Genomic DNA, 19,623 nt, shown 5'->3' with positions numbered 1-19,623 from the left:
CGAGTTTGTTTTTTATCTTTTAAGTCATTGACTCAGAAGTTAGTTACATGTACAATATTTATAGTATGAGAAGGTTTACTTTAGGAGTCCGTATGGGTGAAAGTCTCACCTCTCCATACGATTGAAATGTAGCTCCCTTTTGCCATTGCTGCTGTGCCACCAAACATTTTTAGTATCATGATATCACTACAGTGCAGAGGGAGGCCATTCGGCCCACCGAGTCCACACTGACTTATGATATGGTCAACTATAATGATAAGAGTGCTGACGGAGGAGTACAAAGTGTGCTGGAAACTTCATTAGACTATTATCCTGACATCTCATAGCCCTACCAGCTGATATGTCAAAAAATGTCAAATTTGGGGATACAACTTAAGATGACAAATTTGCACCTCACTTACAAACAGCAAGCAATGAGATGGCCCAGCAGTGATCAGTCTTTAAAGGACATACTCACAACTTTCAGGTGAGGTAATTTTGAAGAACTTCTGCAATTGCAAATGCCTAAAAGTACTGAAGCGTTTTTTTGGAGTTGTTATAGTGACATCCACATTTGTTAGAGAGTCTTGCTGCATCTTCCGCTCAAGTTAAAAAAAAGTCAGCTGCTGTGGTTAGGCCGGCAGCAACTCTTGGGTATCTGAATTAAGCAGGAATCAGAATAAGGGGTTAGGGAGCAAAAGATCCATGGTTACCCAATCAATGTAATGTTCACCATGACATATAGCAGAACATGGATGAGTCGAGAGTAAAGAAGGACCACGGGCAGGAATATACTGTCATCCTGAAGGTTCTCAGACATTGAATGTCATGAGTTCTGTTGCAGTCAGCTGCAAAGTGAAAATAGGAATCTCCTCCATAGGGTTTAGGAGCTGGCATTGCCCCTCTATACTTCTGCTTTGGTTCTTCTCCTGTGTGATTACTTTGTCCTGCAAGACAAAGAAAAACAAACAGAATGTCAATGATTGTGCGGTACTGTTTGGGGAAGGTACCTGCCATAGCTGAATTACTGGAAATGTGTGGAGGCAGAAAGAGGTGGGTCATTCAGACAGTAATTAGAATTTGTAGCTTATAACTACATAAAGTGGTTGAGGTGACCAGCATAAATGGATTTAAGGATAAACATTCTAAATATTTGAGAGTAAAAGGAATGGAAGAAGCATGGCGTAATGAATAAGGCACCTAAATTCAGTTTGCAACATGAGGGAGACATTGCACAGTGGTAATGTCACTAGGCTGGTAATCTTGCACCTGATGTTCTGTGGACATGGGTTCAAAGTCCACTGAGGCAGATGGTGGAATTCCAATTCAATGCAAAAGATGGGATTTAAACAGCATGCATTGCACAGAAGAAGTAGGAGATCAAATCAGCATGGATGTTGTAAACTAAGAACCTGATTCTAAACTGTAACAAAATCATTTTTTAAAAATTCATTCATGAGACATGGGCGGTGCTTACTGAACCAGCATTTATTGTCCATCCCTAGTTGACCTTAAGAAGGTGGTGATGAGCTGCCTTTTTGAACAACTGCAGACTATGTGCTGTGGGTAGATGCAGAATGCTGTTAGAAAGGGAATTCCATGATGCTTAGAGTTTTGCTGTAGCACCGCAAGTTATGAATGGAGTTTTATAGAGAGCCAGCCCTGGGAATGAGCCGGCAGTTGGGACAGTCAATAAAATCAGATCCCATGGTAACCACACTTACCTCACAGCTGCTGGTATTTTGCCAGTGGTTGGGGAGGCATTTGGTAGCCTACTCACCTTTGGACCAATTGAGACCCTGAAGTTGCAAATTATTGGCCACATAAAAGCCGCTTTCCACTGATGTGGATATTTTACCAGCAACAAGAGATGGCTACATCTTCTAGTGAAACCTTTTTGATGAATGATCAGGAATCCCTTCTGTTCGGGTGCTGAATGGAGGCAGACCCCCAACTTACTCCCACTCCCGCCCTGCCAAGGTTGCTACCACTTACCCAAACCACTTGGTCACCCTTGAAAACCCCTGGACTTTACTTACAGGTCTGGGAAGGTGGCTGGACTTCAGTGGGAACTGCCTATAGTCCTGGGGCAGCCACTGCTGTCAATGGTGCTGCTGGTATGAGAGAGCTGCCAGCCATTTGACAGGTCACTGCAGAACAATGCATTCAAGTGGAAGTGGAGCAATGCCAATGCATCCATATTTAATTCCAACCTTTGTTATATTGCTATGTTAAACTATCGTGTGATTAGATCACCAGTTGCAATTTACAGGTGAAGTAAATGAAAGCTCTATAAGCATATTTATAATTAAAAAGAAAAATAGCAATCCTGTAATAATCAGTCAGTGTTGCCAATTTTCTTTTTATACTTTGCAGAAAGCAATCTCATGTTGATTTACCTGCTGCACCTTATATTCTGAATATAATTACATATCATTTGCATATTGGCGGACTAATTGCTTTCTCTGTCAGTAATTTGAAAAAAAAACCTTGCTTCTTTTGCTGAATTTTCCAAGCAGTTAAAAATGAAGCCAGAGCTTACATATTCCTTTCCCACCCCATATTGGTTTGAGCTTGAGCTTTTAAATATACAGACTATGATCCAATGATGTAATTGGTGACCAATTAACATGAGGAAGTAGTGATGACTCCCCCTGGTCCAGTTAACTTGTCTGGAACAAGAGCCAGGACCTGAATAGATAACTGCTATACTTTTGTCAAAGTTTTCTTGAGGGCAGAGAAGAGCTGGAGTTTTTCTCCGTGCCCTGCAAGAAAAGCTTGCTGTTCTCTTACCCCAGCTTCCTCCTCCCACCTCTTGTCAGGGAATTGCCTCCTGGACCATTTATGGTGTCAGGTACATTGTCTCAGAGCAAACTCCTGTCCATCAATTTTAGTACCCCAAGCAGCTGTTTCCCACAGAAACCCCAGTCATTTTGACCCAGAAGTGAATTAACAGCATGCTAAGGAAGAACAACCATTATAGCTCTAGTTGATTGCTGTCATTCCCAGACATTCATGCTGCTTTTTTTTTATTAATTCATGGGACATGAGCATTGCCGGCTGGTCCAGCATTTATTTCCCATCCTTAGTTGCCCTTGAGAAGGTGGTAGTGAGCTGCCTTCTTGAACCACTGCAGTCCACCTGCTGTGGGTTGACCCACAAAGCCTTTAGGGAGGGAATTCCAGGATTTTGACCCAGTGACAGTGAAGGAATGAAGACAAAATGTTTCCAAGTCAGGATAATGAGTGGTTTGGAGTGGAACTTGAAGGTGGTGGTGTTCCCATGAATCTGCTACTGCCCATGTCATTCTCAATGGAAGTGGTCATGGATTTAGAAGATGCAATCTGAGGATCTTTGGTGAATTTCTGCAGTGCATCTTGTAGGCGGTATACACTGCTGTGATGGAGAGAGTCGATGCTTGTGGATGTGATGCCAGTCAAGTGGGCTGTTTTGTCCTAGATGGTGTCAAGCTTCTTGAGTGTTGCTGGAGCTGCACTCATCCAGGCAAGTGGGGAGTATCCCATCATACTCCTGACTTGTACTTTGTAGATGATCGACAGGCTTTGGGGAGTCAGGATGTGAGTTACTCAATGCAGTAATCCTAACCTCTGACCCGTCCTTGTAGCCATTGTGTTTATGTGGTGAATCTAGTGAGTTTCTGGTCAATGGTAACACCAAGGATGGTGATAGTGAGGGATTCGGTGATGGTAACACTATTGAGTGTCAAGGGGCGGTGGATAGACTGTCTGTCATTGGGATGGTCATTTGCGGGCATTTGTTTGATGCAAATGTTACTTGCCACTCGTCAGACCAAGTCTGAATATTGTCCAGATCTTGTTGTGTTTGAACATGGATTGCTTCAGTATCTGAGACGTCATGAATGGTGCTGAATATTGTGCAGTCATCAGCGAACATCCCCACTTCTGACCTTATGATGGAAGGAAGGTTATTTATGAAGCAATTGAAGATGGTTGAGCCTAGGACACTACCCTGAGGAACTCCTGCTGAGATGTCCTGGAGCTGAGATGACAGAGATTATATCCTGCAGACCCTCCCAAATGTGAGTAAAAATCAACTCAGAGGATCTTGAATACTGAGTTGAGGAACTCAGATCTGGACTAGTCAGGGTATCCTCTGCTGCTATAGCAGCTACACATTGAAAGGAAGATGTTAAGTGACTATAACTTTGACAGGACTCATCCTGACTAATTCAGACAGTCTGCCACATCTTTAATGGCAAAATCATTTAAAGAAGTTGATCCAGTGCATAAGTTGATCTCTAGGGATGATATTCATTACATCTTCTTAAACAAGAATAAAATTGAATAAACATCAAATTATGTAGTTTGCTTGGACATTAATCCTCCATTGAGTAGGCTAAGGACTTCACCTTGATTAAAATTTCAATTTGAACATGAATCTTAGTACAATAACTGTTCGATTGATTGGTTTAAAGTGGTTATAATGATCTCAACTTAAATTTTCAGCTTTTGTGCGGAACCTTAATGGTTACCATCTGTGTTTTAATCTAATTAATCCCTGCAAGGCAGTATTTGCAGACCATCAGACATCAAACATAAAAGTTTCAAAGTTTTAGTTGTTTTATTGTATAATTTCCTAATCTGCTGCTAGTAAATCAGTGATATGTATTAAAAGGTAAAGACTGTTGTATGGACCAAATGGGACTAAATTTTATTACTGCAAACGCACATCATAATATTGTCATCACAAATCTGCTCTTGTTAGCTTTTACTATTTCACAGAAATAATGATATTTTCCATTGCAAAACATATTAGTAATGTCTAAACTTGATTCCAGGGCTGCTGAATTATTGATAAACTTGCAGAATAGACTATATCATATCAAAATATAAAAAAAATCTGTTGTACAAGGTTAGTTTTGCAAACTTACTGAAACAATCCACCAAGTTTAGTACAAAAATCGTGACATTTCTTATGGCAGGAGCTGAGTTAATTCAAACTGACGACATTGCACAATATAAAGTAACACACTACCTGGTGTTTGGATATAAGAGTTAAGGGCTCACATCTTTCGATTAGAAGGTGGTTATTGCAGTGGCATAGACTTGGAACGTGTACAGTGTTCATGCAGAAGTCCTGATGAAGTTAACTCTATGAAAATTTCCCATGAAGTTGAAGTCTGGAACCCTCCTAGAATGTGCTCAACTTTGAGTCAGAATCCCCAACTCTTCCCCCAGATACCCCCATGAACACCACATTACCCTGCCACATCTGATACCCCACCCCAAAAGCACTATCCCATTGTCTGACCCAACCTAATCCAAACCCAACCTAATCCAAACCCAACTCCTGACTCTCACTGCTCCTCATGGACCAGGAACAGACTCTGCCCTGACCCAGCCCCCACACCGATCAGCAGCTTACAACAGTCTTTTCTCTGAAAACAGAGTTGCTATTCTAATTTTTTCAGGATTTCTGTTTAGCTCTATGGCCACCTCGTCATTTTATCCTTGAGACGGGAAAAAAGTACTAACCTGTCTGACATCACCTTTCATCTCCACAAGTGTAGGAACAGGCTCTCTTACAGCTCTTAAAATCCATACACTTTCAGAAGTATCCATATACTTCTGACACCATGCTTCATGTGCAGGCTTCAATAGTTTCTACTCCTTGAAATTACTCCACAGAATCCCGTCACCAAATCACCATTTATTTACACGTGGAAAGTCTTTGACACTGATCCAGCTTCTTCAGAGACAGCTCTCAGAATGAACAGAACCTCTGATACAAGATCAGAAGTTGCTGGAAAAGCTCAGCAGGTCTGGCAGCATGTGTGAAGAAAATATCAGTGTTAACGTTTCGGGTCCGGTGACCCTTCTGAGGAAACGTTAATTCTGATTCTTTTCTTCACAGCTGCTGCCAGACCTGCTGAGCTTTTCCAGCAACTTTTGCTTTTGTTCCAGATTTACAGCATCCACAGTTCTTTCAGTTTTTAGAACCTCTGATACCCCTGCTTTTATCTACCAACCAATGCTCCCTGATTGGACCAGGGAACTCATTCTATGATGTCCACCTGTCTGACCTCTTTACAATTGCTACACTCCTAAACGGAAAGCAACACATCTGACTGTGACAAGATACAGTGTACACATGAAAATGTGATGACATAATCTTAGCTAGTTACCTGGGGTGAACAAATTAAATTGCTGAAATAATCTCCCAGAAAATAATGGGTTTTCCTCTTGTTTGATCAAGAAATTATATGTTATTTAACAAAAAAGCATAGAAACCACAAAATAAATTCAAACCGAACAAGTGGTTCTTACTAGGTTATGATCCATGCTTCTGTACCTCACTGGGTGGTCTTCTCAGATATATGACATTCATGGGCATGAGAATTTTTTGACCTGTTCGCCATTTGTATCTTTGCATTTTTATATAACCTTTTATAACTTCAGCACATCCAAAATTTAATATTTTATCTGAAATATGGTATCTCTGATTTGCAGGCAACTCAGATCTCTTTAGGACTTTTCCACAAATATAGGGCTGGTTCTGCACCTGTTGGTGCAAATTGAATGGTCCAGAATGGTTGCTGGTAAAGCAAATATGCTTTGTGCTCTGTTTCTGTTCTGTCCAGCTGCATCTTGCGTACAGATTTCATGGTCTGAGGTTATTTATTTTTAAATAAATGCCACGTAAAATTACCGAATTTTTGTGCTGAACTTAAGGTGATCCGAACATGAGGGTAGTTTTTAAGCAGGGACTGGTAACTTTGTTGCTTGCAAAATATTTTTATGAATACATTTTTTACAGTATTTTGTAATATTTGAGATATTAGCAATATTGCTGAGCAACACTAACACAGTAAATGCTGGACCAGGTCTGGCAGCATCTGTGGAGAGAAAAATAGGTTAGTGTTTGAGTCCAGTATTGCCTTTCATTCATTTTATGTTTGTTTCAGATTTCCAGCATCTGCAGTATTTTGCTGAGTGACAAATTTGGTACTTCCTGTTTTTGATAATGGAGCTAAGTTTATTGGTGGATAGGAATGGTAATCACAACTACAACACAAATATATTGTTTTTTAAGAAAGACAGATTTGAATTTTTATCTCACCTTTTATAACTGCATCACATCCAAACTTTAATGTTTTATCTGAAAGATGGTATCTCTGACAATATACAATTCCCCAATTCCCTCAGTACTGCATTGGATTGTCAGCCTAGATTTTGTTGCTTGATCTGGAGTAGGATTTGAACTTCCAAACTTATGACTTAGAGACAAGAGCACTATCAAATAGGTTGTATCCCTTCTAATCTTGCGTGCAGAGACCATAATTACAGTCTTAAGACTGTTTCACCTAAACATATCTGAAGAGTTAGCTATGGTAGACAATAATGAAGCATTTTTTCCTTTATGAAATCAAAGAATATATTTGGTACTACAAGTTTTTTCAAACAAAAAATACATCACAAAGGGTTTTATTTAAAACATAAAAGAAAGTAAGTTTATGGCACAGGAGGAAGCTATTAAATGATACGTATCAACCAAGAAAAGACCAATTTAGTCAAATTTCACTTTCCATCTCTTGTTTTGTAGCCTTGTTTTATAGTACTTCAAGTGCATGTTCCAAGTGTATTTCAAAGGCTTTGAGGATTTCTGGCTGCACCAATCTTTCAGGCACTAAGTTTCAGAACCCTACCATCCCCTCGTGAAAAGAAATTCACATTAACTTCACTCAAATCCTTCTACCAATTACTTTAAACCTGACTTTTCAGTGAAGGGAAATAGGCGCTTCCTAACCTTTCTTATCTAGGCCCCTCATAATCTTAATGATGTGGAGGTGCCAGTGTTGGACTGGGATGGGCCAGGTCAGAAATCACACAACACCTATAACCTGGTGTTGTGTGATTTCTGACCTCATAATCTTATAATGACTTCAACTTTATCTCCCTTCAATTTCCTCTGTTCCAAAGCAAACAAACCTTCCTTCTTGTGATACTGTGAGTAAAATTGTAAGCAGTACTGCAGCAGTGTTTAATATAATTTAACTTCACTACTCTTGTATTCTAGACTCTGGCTAATAAAGCAACATATCTTGTATGCCTTAATCATTTTATCCACCTATTCTGCTACCCTCAGGGATTTGTAAACATGCACTTGAAGTTCTCTCCATTCCTGTGCACTTCTCAGGATCCTATCATTTATTGTGTATTACATTTGTCCTGTTGACCTCCCCAAATGCATTATCTCACAATTCTTTGGATTGAATTCCAATTGCCACTTTTCTGCCCATCCTAAACATTCCCTCCAAGCAGTGCAGCCACTTGAAGATCCGTACACTCACTTCTGATTTCTCCAGCCACATATCTCAGATATCCATTCAGTGGCTGGAGAAATTAGAAAGAACATAACCTACCTGGCCTTTCCACAGAAATCTTTCTACACTCTACAGTTGTCTTCTTCATTGTCAACCATATGATCAAATTTTGTGTAATCTGTAAATTTTTTAATGACGTTTTTCATTGAAGTGTAAATCATTGATAGATACTACTAAAAGCAACGGAACCAATACTAGTCCTGTGGACCCCCACTAGAAGCAGCACTCAATTCACAAAAATGCCTGTTAACCATTCCTCTTTCTACTTGAAATCACTGAGTTTGCTACTGTTCCCTAGGGTGGTAACCTTACAGTTATAGAAAGTGAAAGCTTGCTTACAGGAATAGTTTAATATACTAAAATCAAGCAAAACTATCTAGAGTAGAACAAATTATGGCCCACAATAATGTGTAGGTGGTTTTGAAGTGACAAGCTAAAGGGACTGAGGCAATAAGGCATTCCACATAAACAGCACATTAAAAGCTTCACCTTAGTATTTTGTTCTGACAAACTCAAACTCACCACTGACTTTGACCATTCACTACATGTAAATTGGCAAATGGGTGTATTTTGTTGAACCTTGCCATTTCTCTCTTTTTCTATTCCAAGTAACAACACTAATGTAAACAATCACGGTCGAGTCACTGTGTAATACAATCTATGTATACCAAGCTGCATCAGATTCACATAACTATAAATACATTGGATTTATGCCATGCCATTAAGGAAAGCAGGATTTTATTTCTTTTTTTCTTAATTTCAGCATGCAACTGTAGTTATCTGTTCAATTTCAGGAATATTGCTGTTTTATTTTATTTTCTCCCAATCCTCCTCTGAGGTAAATATCCAATTGATGCAGTCATAATAAGCTTTTGGAAATTGCCTTTTTCAAACAGAATAAATTATTCACATTCTGTTATTAGCAAAATCACTGTTGAATATTGCGTCATACTCCCACTTGTCAGTCGTTAAACATAGCTTTATAAAAATTACAATGTTGCCCCAGTTTTCTACAAATATCAATTGTTTGTACGTTCACCTAATCATCCAACACACCCAAGAACATCATATATTTAACAGATTCGTATGAACTGGTTAATTAAATATTTCAGCTGGTAAGTCGTCAAGCATCTAAAAACAAACTGGAAAGGGTGGGACCTTTTTCACTGGAGCACAGGAGGTTGAGGAATGACCTTACTGATATTTATAAAATCATGACAGGCATAGATGAGGTGAATGAATGAAAAGGATCTTCTCCCCAGGGTGGGGGAGTTCAAAACTAGGGGACATATTTTTAAGGTGAGAGGAAAAAGATTTAGAAAGGACATGAAGGGCAATATTTATACACAGAGAGCGGTTTGTGTATGAAATGAACTGCCAGAGAGAGTGGTGGATGCAGGTACAATTACATTTAAAAAATATTTGGATAAGTTCACGAATAGGAAAGGTTTGGAGGGATTTGGGCCAAGCGCAGGGAGGTAGGACTAGTTTATTTTGGGATTACGGACTGGTTGGACCAAAGGGTCTGATCCTTGCTGTGTGACTCTATGCTATGAAAATAGATCATAACTGCAGATAAGTGCAACTGAGGTCATTGTTAAGATTTCTATTGTCAGAATCAGGGTATGAAAAGGTCATATCTAAACAAATTTTCCTAAAATTGTTTGCACCAGCACATCCAGAGGAAGTGGATTGCAAAATTTACACATTTTCAGATCTGCCACATGCATCATTCACCGATTATCCTCAGTGTTATCATCAAATATAAGGGCTGCTAAATTTGGCCCCGTGGCACCACTGGTATCAGCATTATTTGAACCACTAGAGGACAAAAATAACAGGAGATGAGAACACAGTAGCCTGTGGTGCAGGTCCTGCTGCTTGCTGTGTTTTCAACAACAAAGCTCAGAAGCGTGCACTGGAAGTATGTAGATTAGGCAGATCGTAATGATAGTCAGTGTGTAACACTTACTTGGCTTGAAACTCAACTTGCCAATTTCAACATCACTTACCCCATCACTGGCCTTCCTTAAACTTTAACAACTGGACTTGCATCCAACATGCAAAATCAAGGCTATTTATGCTTTTTAAAGGGATCACCACAAAATTTAAAGGTGAGGTCCTTTGACATTTTGCAGCTGCAGACCTAGAAGAAGTACCGTATACTGTGACTTTTCGAAGAAATGACTGAAGCTTCTTCAATCAAAAGGAAGTCATGCTAGATCATTACAAACAATTGGATGACCATTAAAGACCTCTGCTGAACATTTTACACCCAATTATGGATTGATTTTATGCATCAAAGCCATATGTAATTTCATTGGACGGTAGGGGATGGAGGCATATAAAATAGACCAGGTACCTAGACTACTAACCATCACCTAGCTGATTGCCACAGTACAGGGAGTGGGTAGATGCTGATCTTGGCAGCCCACCCGCCTTATCTAAATATATAATTAAGAGTCAATTAGGCAGCAAGAAGAAACTGTCCATTAGGATTAGGAGGATTGCTGTCAGCAAGTGCCCTTGTTCATCCAGGGTCTGCAGACCCTCTAGTTTGGCCAAGATCAGAGCCTGCTTCACTGAATAAGTGGTCATGGAATGGTGCCTTCTCCTGAAACAGCACCTGCAACTGCAGACCACAATAAGGATGGTGCTGCTGGTGATCCTCAGTGTCACAGTGGTTCATCCTATCCTGCAATGAGTAACTCTTCTCCTGTCTCCTCAAAGCTTGTCCACCATCCACAAGACAAGTGTGCTGTCAGATACTCTCCATTTGCCTGGGTGAATGCAGTTCCAATAACACTCAGTCACCAAGAAGCTTGATACCATCCAGGACAAAGTAGCCCATTTGATTGGCATCACACCCAAAATCATACACTCCCTTTCCAAGGCTCATTATCCAGTACCTTCTAAACCCATGAACACTTCCATCTAGAAGGACATGAGCAGCAGATGAACAGGAACAACACCACCTGCAAGGTCCCCTCCAAACTACAAATCATCCTGACTTGGAAATATATTGTCGTTCCTTCAGTGTCGCTGGGTCAAAATCCTGGAACTCCCCCTGTAACAGCATTGTGGGTTTACCTACAGAACATGAACTACAACAGTTCAAGAAGGCAGCTCACCATCACCTTCTCAAGGCAAGTAGGAATGAGCAATAAATGCTGACCTAGACAACAGTGCTTTGCGTCATAAAGTGGGATGATACTATGAATGAGAGGTTGTGGTTGATGGACATTAATGATAAGAAAATGAAGCAGACATGTGAGGCTGGTGGTGCTGTATGTCGGATATATGTGGAAGTTAAATTCACTGACTTTGTGAGGTTGTTAAACTTCTTTAATACAGCCAAGTCTTTAAGGCATTGACCTCCTGGCATTGACCCTTATGTATATCTCAGATCACCGCTTTTGCACTGTGTAGGTAGAAGAATCTCTCCACTCCTGCATATCTCCTGCATGAATGCATCAATATTGTAATGTTATATACCAGTGCTGCCAGCACATTGTAAATTTTGGTTTTTCTCAGTACAACCTGGAATATCTTGCATAGATTCAAAACTACCAATTCTGCTTGCAGGTGTAAGTCTGGTCCACTGATACCATGTAGGGAGGGATGTCTTATGCAGAAAACTTAATTAAACTCTGACTTAATTAAACAGTAAAGGTTTATTATATATTACTTAGTACCTAGTTGCATTACATAGAAATGTGTAATTGTCTCACGTGAGACATCCTGCTATTAACACTAAGAACAGCAATGCAGGAGCTGCCTGCAACTCTTTTGAACACATGGAGGGCTCATAGGTGACACCCTTCACAACCCGCGTTAGCTCCAGCCAGAAACAGCTTTCTATCTCTAGATGGACATGCTTATCTTGTGATCCAGCTTAACCCTTTTACGTACTAACTGTCTCATGCAACATTCAGCATTGCATTAGAGAATCTTGTAAATTCCTTCTTGCCCGTTATACTATTTCACTACCTACTCATTAGTTATCAACACTTAAGCAACTACATTCACTATTTGTTGCAGACAGACTGCATCTCCCCTTTGAGAGACACAGGCTGATTTTAAGAAGTGCAGATTAGTTTTAACTGGTGGTAGCCTTAGCTAAACTTGGCACACTGAACGTTCAGTCAGTCAGCAACAGGGCAGCATGCCACAATTATCAAGACTTTTGGAAATTAGTAGGCTGCACAATGTTTGCATGTTGCTGCATTAAATCCATCTGACAGAGAGAAATTGTGCATCACAATCGCCGTGCTCATTTTCAGAAATTGACAAATTCTTAGCCAAATAGGAATAATCATAACTGGTTTCCATTAATCCTCCAGCTTTACATTGCTGCCAATGTTACATGATTTAATTCATTGGCAAACACTTCTGGTCAATAATTCTAAAACTGATATGACTTTAGCATATTTTTGGAAGCAGTTGTACCCATGTGACGCAGAGCATGAAATTATTTGGATGCTGCCTCTCTTACATTCATGTGAAACATTCTCCTCCTCCACATGCTTTCCTTTTGAATGCGTAAGGACTTTAAAATAATAACATCTGACGTAGAGACGACAAAAATAAATTTGCTGTTTTTTTTAAACTGTGCATATGAATCTTGATTTAAACTTTTCAGATATATGCAATTGATTCTTAATGCATATAATATTTGTTTACAATTCTCATATTCTTTCGATGACTTCTACAGCAAAATAATTTTTATTACTTTATTCACTCAACTGATTTACGTCATCAGCCAGTTACTGAAGATGAAAACATATTTCTGAGTACATGCAGTTAAAAGGCAAAATTTGCCCATTTTCTTGCAAACAGTGAAGGGTATACCTTTAAAAATCAGCAAAATAAAAATCAACATGACGCTATGCAGCAAGCAGTTTGAAACATTATTAAACATATTTGGTAGATGTTTTGGGAAAAAAAATGACTGTTAACTATGCATATCTTGAATTTTTTTTGTAAGTATGCGTTGCAAGTACTCTTCATGTGAATTGGATTTATTACGCTAAGGTCAGGCTTAATTTCCAATCATAATTCCATTTTTAATGTTTGTGTTTTGCTTCTCCCCACGTTTTCTGTATTGATTTTCTTTTAGTTAATTTTTACCAAATGTGTTGTCATTTTTACAGTGGTCAGCATTCAGTTATTTCTTAGTTGGCTCAAAATCCTCTTCGGCAGTTGACTGATTTTCACTATGATACAATGTAAGCCATATCTTTTCTTACAAGCTTTTGATTTCCTTTTGTTATGTTAATTGGTTCATTCCTGAGTGCTGTATCACTAGCTTTACATTATTCAGGTACCAACTAAGGTGCTGTAAGATGAGCTGCAATCTTAGGTTAAAAAGAAAGCAGACAGGTTCCAGGTCATTCTTATCAGTATGCACTTCACAAATACACTGTGGCTGAAAATAATGTTGTTTTACTCAGCAGAATGAGACATTTTAGAACAGGAATTTACAATTTTATTTTCCACCACTACTTTGGTGTTGGTATGCCAGAATTGCATCTGGATATCAGAAAGAAAATAACCTCTTAAAGCGCAGGAAGATTAAAGATCAAACCATTTCTTCAGTTGCAGAATAACCAGTAATGTAAACACCTTTTAGGTAACCTTTATCCAAGATGTCTAAGCAATTAATTTCAGATAAATCATTGCACTTCTTATGCATTGCTTTGATATGGAGTATATTTAGCTGACAATATTTACATAATCTTAAAGATGTGTAATAATCAGTGCTGAAACAACTGCAAATAAAAGGAGGGGTAAATATAACTCCCACAGTCTGGAAGTTTGTACATTGAGACCACTGTTAAGGGAGTCACACCTGGTAATGATCGAATCCAACTAGTGTCAATGCCTTGGATGTTTCTAAAAGAAGGTATCAGTTTCACAAACCTTTAGACAGCAGCAAGGGTCAATAAGTCTCTGTCTCTTCTCATTTAACTTTCCCAGGCCACGATGTCCAAGAGGACGGCCATATCTTGTGGTCTCTGTCCTCTCTTGCATTGAAATCCTCCATTATGTAACAATGTTCTGACTTGGAGGTTCTTTGCTGTTGCAATGTCATGTCTTCATAGCGTTAGTCATTCACATCTGTACTAAAGCACAACATTGGAGAATAGAGTCTCATGAGATTAATTGGCCCTGTTCAAATCAGATGGAGGATACACATGTTGAACAATTTTTGGGGCATCTATCATCAAGAGTTCCTTACACCAAAGACTATGTCTTGCAAGTGTGTTTCCTCTGAATTTCTGCCCTGCCAGATAAACGAGTAATGTTTTTCTTTCAGTGATCTCAGCAAGTCTGATCCATTGTAGGGATGTTGTGTCAATGCTCAACCTATCAAATCCTATGTTGAACATAACAGTCTTGTGCACATTGATCATTCAGCAGTAAGTTGTCTGTCAGTCATGTGCGCATGATAGTGATGTTCCAGCTTGCAAAATGAGGAGGTGGCAGCTTTTTTTTTACTGTGTCATTTGTTTACCTGTGCAATGGATCATGTCCACTTCTTAAGCAGACTCTCTGGCTCAAGTACCCCAGTTGAAGAAGATGGACCATGGCACATCATTACCTTGTAGGCATTCTTGACAGTCCTAACTACTCAACTTGAGATGGGTCATGGCTGACCAGTGGACCATGGTATCTCTGATCACTGCAGACAACTTATATAAAGATGTGGTCTACATTCATCTGAATGAACTTCACAAGCTTTATGAACATAACTATTTATAAGGCACGGTCAGAGAGGATGTGCTGCTGCAGCCTTTTGATGCAGGTTCCAGTTCTATGTGATCTGATGTCACAATGACATAACTCTTTTTACACATGCTCAGTAGCTATTCTTGGAGTAAAGATATTATTAACCTTTTATTCTGCATTTCCCCATGAGTTCTTTCACCCCATTTAACAATCCGCACTTAACCAAAAACGTTTTACATTTAACCATGATATTTAACCATAATTCATGATATACGTGGATTTCCAGAAGGATTTGATACTGTGCCCTATAAGATATTTGTGAGGAAAGTTGTAGATCATGATATAAAAGAGACAGTGGCAATGTGAATACAAAATTGACTGAGTGTTGAAAAGCAGAGAGTAATGGTCAATGGATATTTCTCAGGCTAGAGGAATATTTGTTGTGGAGGGTCAATATTGGAACCTTTGCTTTTCCTGATATATATTTATAACTGAATCTTGCTGTGCAGGAGACAATTTCCAAGTTTTCAGATGACACTAAACTTAAAAGAATTGTAAACCGTAAGGAGGATCGTGTGGAACTCCTAAAGGACTTTGACAAGTTGATGGGCTGGGTAAATAGGCAGCACATAAGAGTCAGTGCAGAGAAGTGTGAGATGCTACAGTTTGGTTGAAGGACAATATAGAATATGGAGTACAATTATAAAAGGAAATTGGGAGCTGAGGAACTGGGGGTGCATGTGTACAAATAATCAAAGGTGGCTGTACAGGTACAGACAGCAGTAAATAAAGCACACACTGCCCTGAGCTTAAATAATAGAGGTGTAGAGTACAAGAGTGAGGTGATGATATTAAACTCGTACAAGACATTTAGTGTACCTTAGCTGGAGTATTATTTACAGTTGTGGGTGCCACATTAAAGGAAAGATGTGAATGCATTGGAGAGAATGCAGAAGTGATTTATCAGAATGTTTCCAGGTATGAGAAACTTTAGCAACAAGGATAGATTGAAGAAGTTAGGAACATTCTACCTGCAGAGAAGAAGGCTGAGAAGAGATCAGATTGAGGTTTTCAAAATCTTGGGTGGGCTGGATAGGGTAGATAAGGTTTCCACTTTTAAAAGGAACAAGAATAAGAGGGCAGAAATATAAGGTGATGTGCAAATAAGGCAATGATAATGTGAGAAAAAAATCACGTAGTAAGTTGTTAAGAGTATGGAATGCACTGCCTGGAAATGTGGTGGAGGCAGGGTCAATTGAGACATTCACAATGCCATTGGATGGTTATTTTGATAGTGATGTTTTTCAGGAAGATGGGGAAAAGGCAGGAGATTGGCACTAGATAATAGAACTGGCGCAGACCAATCACCCAAATGACCTCTTCTACACTGTAATAATTCCGTGATTTATCTCTTTATCCCACTTCCCACCCCCACAAGTCACTTTTGCTTAATCTCCAACTGCATTCTCAACTTTCTTTGAGGATGTATAGGATTCATGAACTCTTTTGTAATTGTCCAGGAGGATGAATGCCTGCCCAGGTTGGAATGACCATTTCTCTGTAACAGAATCATTTCTGGAATGTCATGGGGAAGTAGAAATGCATTATCATCTGTGATGGAATAGTCTTCTCTGAGACCTTTATTTCACAAGATCATCTTCCTTCAGCAGGTGATCTCGACCCTTGACAAGCACTCACTTCTCCTTGATAACCTGCTGCAAGCTTAAAGGAAGATTTTTTGTCATCTCTCAGCAGTGTCTGTTTTAAACATATAAACATCACTTATTAATTGCAGCTGAAAGCTTTTCTCAGCTAATAATTCAAAATAATTTTAACCTCAGACATCGCCGCGAAACAAACATTTTCCTCCATCATTGTAGGCCTTTGTTTTATCAGTTGCATGAGAACATTGGCTGTCAATGCAGAGGATTTCTGAAAATGTGCTATAACCTTGTTTTTTTCAGTCATCAAGTCTTGATTGCATAGTGTGTCTGTTAATTGCTGGGTTTTTAGGTAGATAGAGCATCCTAATTCTTGTTTACCTTTGAGCTGTTTAAATTGTGCACCACACCACCCATTCTCTAAGCCAATCAAATTGGATACATTATTCATACCTGCTGTAATCCCATATTGTGTTAATACACTGCTGTGAAACGGTGATATCCTTTCCAGGGCACAAGCCTAAGCAAAATTTATAGAGATGCTGGGTTGCCCAAATATAAGGTTTTCTCTATATGTGAGTGCAAAGCACAGCAACTGGCACCAGCATGATTACAGAAGATGGCAGATGGATGGCATATTTAGACATCAGCCACCTTTGGGTTGCAATCCAGTTTCTTTTCTTTCATCATGTTTGACTCCCTAAACCATCCATTGTCTTGAAGTATCCACAAGTTATTGAAGTTATTTTCCCATAGAAATGTTTAAAAATTCACTTATGGGATGTGGCCAAGCCAGCATTCATTGCCCATCCCTAACTACCCAGACAGTTAAGAGTCAACCCCATGACTATGGGTCTGGAGTCACATGTAGACCAGACCATGTAAGAATGACAGATTTTCTTCCCTAAAGGATATTAGTGAGCCAGATGTGTTTTTCCAACGGTATTGTAGTCATCATGAGACCCTTAATTCCAGATTCTTTATTGAATTCAAATTCCATCATTTGCCATGGCGGGATTTGAACCTAGATCCACAGAACTTTAGCTGAGTTGCAAGTTTGTGATGGGAGTTTGCTTCATGAGTGCCAGGCAACACTACATGCCAGTGGGCCTGCACATTGTATCTGGGAACTAAATCACCACTTTAGCCTGAAATTGCAAGGCACTCAGTTTCATTGTGGCATCATGAAGACGCACAGAAGATTTGCCAATGGAAATACTGTATACTGACAGGGATAGACTTATGCATTTAGATCTCATTTTTGCATTGCTGCTAGCCAACAGTATGAGCTGAATATAAGCAGGGAATTAGCACAGAGAAACAGAAATCATGGTAACTCTGTTCACCCACATGGAAGTGAAAGAGGGACAGCGTTGATGGAAGTGAAAGGGACCATTGATGACAGTGTAAAAGGAACGGTAATGAAGGAAAGATCAAAGATGGCAGAAACTGGGAGTGATACTTTTGAGGCACCAAGAGGGAGAAATCATGAGTGGCATTTTCAGAAAGAAAATAGGAAATACAAGAAAAATTACTTTAGGGTGTGCTGGGTAGAAGAGGTCTAATATTAACTGAAGGAATTAGGAGAGGGTGACAGCATGTACTGGCAAGGGGAGAAAAGTGCCATTGTGATCTCTGAGTGATGAATATCCTTGGCAAAAATACTGGCTTCCTTACTCAATCAGCCAGAAAATGGTGCAATGTTGCATGGCAGAGAGGTAATAGAATATTTACAATAGTCATATATTACAGAATGAATGAATAATTAATGGAATTGTACTCCTTTACAATGTAATCATACCTTTTTTGTGAGGAGGTATTGATAAGAGAAAAAGAGAAAAAGATGTTCTTTGGCAGTGAAACATTGAAATGTTTTCTCCAGCATTCATGCTATGTAATTGAATAGATATGAAACTACAGGACAGTATTAAATAGCTTCATGTAATGTAAATGCAGAAAGATTAGCAGCTGTTTGAGATGTAACTATACTTAGGAGCTGGGGATTCAGATAATTTACTGCATTTCAATCATAAAAGAGGTCTGCACTAAATTAGATAGAGACCAATGCACAAGAGACATTTAATGTGGAATAAAGTTGAGTTGCCAACAACATTGTTCATTATACTTCGGATCAGATTTTAGTCCTTCTCCAAGTTAGACTAAAAAGAAAATCACATCTTTATTTGAAAATGCCTTTAATATTTAGTCACTGCAGATTGAATGTAGTAAGATGTCATACAAATATGATTCCATTGATATATAATAACTGAGCTACAGTTTAGGAGAATTATATGCATTGGAGCTACAATGCAGTGTTAGAGCATCAATGCACAGTTTCCCATATTGTCAGCTTTAAATCTCAGCTGTGACAACGAAATATATAAATTAGACGCTTCCCTGCTGTAAATGACAACTTATTTTTCCAGCCTTTTCTTGACAACAGAAATTGCTGTTAACTTGAGGGTTAACTCAGATTCTTGAATGAATTCCCACTTGCATATTAATGCAAGATCCCATGGTTTTTAGATGTAAGTATAAGTGGAACAATTTCATACCCACACAGCAGGCTGCCCAATGTAGCAATGAGGAAAATTAGCATGCAGAGCAGTAAGTATGCCACTAAATCAAGCATTTAAAACCTTCTTTTTATCATGTATGGCAGAGCAAACCAGGTGTTTTCTCATGTATATTACACTAGATCGGTGGCTGTGAAAATAGTACAAGTTAATTTTTAAAATATCTGAGAGCCAATTTAACATTAACTGTCAACTGTAACGTGACATGACTTTAAATAGGAAGCTGGGAATCTGGTATAGCACTAAAAGCACAAGCAAAATTCAGCAGAAAATATCAGTAGGCCTTAAAGAGGACAAAGTAATTCTGTTA

The 19,623-nt window shown here is 39.0% G+C and overlaps 1 protein-coding gene across 5 annotated transcripts in view; it reads left to right on the top strand.

The window, feature by feature from the left end:
* Nucleotides 1-19,623, top strand: part of htr4 (5-hydroxytryptamine receptor 4) — a 158,012-nt gene that overhangs the window by 108,737 nt on the left and 29,652 nt on the right. The gene's annotated exons all lie outside the window — the stretch shown is intronic.

The sequence above is a fragment of the Rhincodon typus genome, chromosome 12, assembly GCF_021869965.1.
Source record: "Rhincodon typus isolate 14 chromosome 12, sRhiTyp1.1, whole genome shotgun sequence".
In the NCBI taxonomy this organism is placed as follows: Eukaryota; Metazoa; Chordata; class Chondrichthyes; order Orectolobiformes; family Rhincodontidae; genus Rhincodon; species Rhincodon typus.
Note: the sequence above shows the minus strand (reverse complement) of the source record. Positions and strands in the feature narration are given on the sequence as shown.